Here is a 4,770-nt window from a genome sequence, read left to right as displayed (position 1 = left end):
TACTTCATTGTAGTTTTGATTTGCATTTCTCTAATAATTAGTGATGTTGAGCATCTTTTCATGTGCCTGTTGGCCATCTGTATGTCTTCTTTGGAGAAATGTGTATTTAGGTCTTCTGCCCATTCTTTGATCAGATTGTTTTTTGATATTGTGTTGTATGAGCTTTTGTATATTTTGGATATTAACCCCTTGTCATTTGCATTGTTTGTGAATATTTTCTCCCATTTCAGAGGTTTTTTGTTTTGTTGATGGTTTACTTTGCTGTGCAAAAACTTTTAAGTTTGATTATGTCCAAATTGTTTATTTTTGCTTTTATTTCTTTCACTTTTGGAGACTGATCTAAGAAAATATTGCTACTATTTATGTCAAAGAGTGTTTTGCCTATGTTCTCTTCTAGGAGTTTTATGGTGTCATGTCTTATATTTAGGTCTTTACCATTTTGAGGTAATTTTTGTATATGGTATGAGAGAGTATTCTAATTTTATTGATTTACATGTAGTTGTCCAGCTTTCCCAGCACCACTTGTTGAAGAGACTGTCTTTTCTCCATTGTATATTCTTGCTGCCTTTGTCATAGATAAATTGACTGTAGGTGTGTGGGTTTATTTCTGGGCTCTCTAGTCTGTTACATTGATCTATATGTCTATTTTTGTACCAATACCACATTGTTTAGATTACTGCAGCTTTGTAGAATAGGCTGAAGAGTGGAAGGGTTATACCTCCAGCTTTGTTTTTTTCCTCAGGATTGCTTGGTGTATTAAGGGACTTGTTGTTCCACATAAATTTTAGGATTATTTTTTCCAATTCTGTGAAAAATGTCCTGGGTATTTTGATAGGGGTTGCATTAAATCTATTGATTGCTTTGGGTAGTATGGCCATTTTAACAATATTAATTCTTCCAATACAAGAGCACAGGATATATTTCCATTTCTTTGAATCATCTTCAATTTCCTTTATCAATATTTTATAGTTTTCAGCACATATGTCTTTCACCTCCTTGTTTAAGTTTATTCCTAAGTATTTTTTTGATATGATTTTAAACAGGATAGTTTTTTTTTTACTTTCCCTTTCTGATATTTCATTATTAGTGTGAAGAAATGCAACAGATTGCTGTATATTAATTTTGTATCCTGTTACCTTTCTCGGTTCATTTATTAGCTCTAAGAATTTTTGTGTGGGGATTTTAGGGACTGTATATAAATTATCATGTCATCTGCAAATAGTGACAGTTTTACCTCTTTTCTTCCAATTTGAATACATTTCATTTATTTTTCTTGTCTGACTGCTGTGGCTAGGATTTCCAATACTATGTTGAATAAAGGTGGTGAAGAGTGGGCATCCTTGTCTTGTTCCTGAATTTAGTAAGAAGGCTTTCCATTTTTCACCACTGAGTATGATGTTGGCTGTGGGTTTGAAGTAAATGGCATTATGTTGAGATATGTTCCCTCTAGACCCACTTTGATGAGAATTTTGATCTGAATGGATGTTGAATTTTGTTTGAATGCTTTTACTGTGTCTATTGAGATGATCATGTGCTTTTGTTGTTGTTGTTGTTAATGTGGTGTATCACATTGATTGAAATGCTTATGGTGAACCATCCTTGTGACCCTGGAGTGAATCCCACTTGATCATGGTGCATGATTCATTTTTTTTAAAAAATTTATTTATTTATTTATTTGGCTGTGCCAGGTCTTAGTTGTGGCATGTGGGATCTTCATTGTAGCATGTGAGATCTTTAGTTGCGGCATGTGGGATCTTTAGCTGCAGCATGTGAACTCTTAGTTGCAGCATGTTGGATCTAGTTTCCTGACCAGGGATCAAACCTGGGCCCCCTGCATTGGGAGAGTGGAGTCCCAGCCACTGGACCACCAGGGAAGTCCCATGATTCTTTTTATGTATTGTTGGATTTGGTTTGCTAATATTTTGTTGAGGATTTTTGCATCTATATTCATCAAATATATTGGCCTGTAATTTTCTTTTTTTTTTTTTTATAGTGTCTTTGTCTGGTTTAGGTATCAGGATGGTGGTGGCTTCATAGCATGGCTTTGGGAATGTTTCCTCCTCTTCAATCTTTTGTGATGGTTTCAGAAGGATAGGTATAAATTATTCTTTGTATATTTGCTTGAATTCCCCAGTGAAGCCATCAGGTCCTGGACTTTTGTTTGCAGGGAGTTTTTTGTTTGTTTGTTTTTTACAGATTCTATTTCACTTCTAGTGATTGATCTGTTCAAGTTGTCTGTTTCTTCTTTGCTCAGTTTTGACAGTCTATGTTTCTAGAAACTTCTAGGTTGTTCAATTTGTTGGCACATAATTTCATATTATTGTCTTATGATTTTTCTTTGTACTTGGGTGGTATCAGTTATTTCTCCTCTTTCATTTCTTATTTTTTTTGGGTCCTCACTCTGTTTTACTTGGTGAGCCTGGCTAGAGGTTTGTTGACTTGTTTATCTTTTAAAAAAACCAGCTCTTGGTTTTATTGATCTTTTCTGTGTTTTAAAAATCTCTATTTTCTTTATTTCCTCTATGATCTTTATTATTTATTTCTTTCTGTTGCCTTTGGGTTTTGTTTGTTCTTCTTTTTCTAATTCTTTTAGGTGGTAGGCCTTTGTTTTATACTCAGTTTTGTCTGATATGAGTTTTTGTTACTCCTGCTTTCTTGTTGTTTCCATCTGCATGAAATATTTTTTGCCATTCCCTCACCTTCAATCTGTTTGTGTCTTTTACCCTGAAGTGGGTCTCTTGTAGGCAGCATATTGCAGGTTCTTGTTTTTTAATCCAATCTGCTACTCTATGTCTTTTGATTGATCCATTGGCTTTTAAAGTAATTATTGTTAGCTTTGTATTTATTGCCATTTTAATCCTTGTTTTCCAGTAGTTTTTGTAGTTCTTCTTTGTTCATTTCTTCTTTTTTTCCTTTTGTAGCTTGATGATTTTTTTTGTAGCTTGCTTCAGTCCTTTCCTATTTGATTTTTGTGAATCTATTGTATATTTTTGATTTGTGGTTACCATAGAGTTTATGTATGTTGACCCATAACTATATCTACTGTTGACCCACTACTATATCTATCTATGATCTGATAGTCATTCAAGTTCAAACACTTTCTAAAAGATCTGCATTTTTATACTCCCCTCCCCCACATTTTGTGATTTTGATGTTTTGTTTTATGTGCTCATGCTTATTCTTCTGCTGTTAATTGTAGTTATAATCGCTTTTACAAAACAGTTTTATTGTTTTTAAATCTATGTACTGGCTTATTTAATGGTCGTCAATCCTTTTATATATTTGCCTTTCCTATTGTGATTTTCCCTTTCCTATAGATTCTTGCTTTTTTCTATTTAGAGAAGACCTTTAAATATTTCTTTTAAGATACCTTTAGCACTGCTGGATTCTTTTAGTTTTTGCTTGTCTGAGAAATTCTTTATCTCTCCTTCTATTCTAAGTTATCATCTTGCTGCAAAGAGTATCATAGGTTGTAGGTTTTTCCCTCTCAGGACTTTGAATATATCATGTCACTTCCTTCTGGCCTGCAAAGTTTCTGCAGAGACATCAGCTGATAGCCTTATGGGCATCCCCTTGTAATTGACTTTTTTTCTCTTGCTGTTTTAGAATCCTGTCTTTAACTTTTGCCCTGTACTTGCATAACTTTTTCCTTCTTTGGTTTTAGGAAATTTTCAGCCATAATGTCTTCAAATACATTTTCGATCCTCTTTCCTCTCTCTTCTCCTTCTGGAATCCCTATTATGCGTAGGTTGGCATGTTTTATTTCATACCATAGGTCTTGTATGTTGCTTTCTTTTTTTTTTTTCATTGTCTTTTTGTCTGCTACTCTGATTGGGTGATTTCCATTATTCTACCTTCCAGATCACTTTTTCGTTCTTCTGTGTCATTTAGTCTGCTATCATTGCTTCTAGATTGGTTTTTATCTTGGCAATTGAATTGTCTATTTTTGATTAGTTCATCTTAATAATTTTTTAGTTCCTTGTTACAGTGATCTGCATTTCTATCAATAATGTTTCTTAATTTGATTAGCATTTTTATTATCATCTTTTAGAACTCAGGGTCTAGTAGACTGGTGAGCTCTGTTTTATTATTTATTCATTCAGGGGATCTGTCTTGTTGTTTTAATTGGGAGTAGTCCCTCCGCCTTTTCATTTTACTTAACTTTCTCTGTCTCTATGAATGTAGGGGAAACAATTATCTACTATGGTCTTGAAGGGATGTATTTATGTGGGAGCATCCCTGTGTAGACTGTGTGTATTGAATTGTGTTTGGTGCAAGGACTGGTTTTGGCATGGATCCTAGCCATGTCTTTCCTCATAGTGTGCTGGCTGTTATCCCCTTAATAGGGGGTGTTGTTGTTGTTGCAGTACCTAGAGCCTGTGAAGGATGTGAGGCAGAGGTTTCTCTGTACTCCATGGCTGTCACTGCCCTGTCAGGGGTGTGGTCTGCTCCCCAGTTGTTAGAGTATAAGCCCTGAGAGTTGGGTTCAATCAGGCTCCATTTACCTTGAGTGTTTGCCCTGCCCCAAAGGAGGTGATTGCTGAAGCAAGTGAGGCCTGTGTGGTCACAGAGGACCTATGTATCACTATGTACATGTTCATGGTTCTGCTCAAAAGTAGCGAAGTTTGCATCATTTTCACTGTTGTGTTCATCTCCAATCTAGTGGGATGCTGTGGTGTGGAGTAGGCTGGGACTGGGGGTTGGGGTTTTGTGGCTGCAGGAATTGAGTTGGTTGCATTGCTGACTGAGATCTGGGCTGTCTCTGTGGCA

The sequence above is a fragment of the Balaenoptera musculus genome, chromosome X (genome assembly GCF_009873245.2).
Source record: "Balaenoptera musculus isolate JJ_BM4_2016_0621 chromosome X, mBalMus1.pri.v3, whole genome shotgun sequence".
NCBI classification, from domain to species: domain Eukaryota; kingdom Metazoa; phylum Chordata; class Mammalia; order Artiodactyla; family Balaenopteridae; genus Balaenoptera; species Balaenoptera musculus.
Note: the sequence above shows the minus strand (reverse complement) of the source record.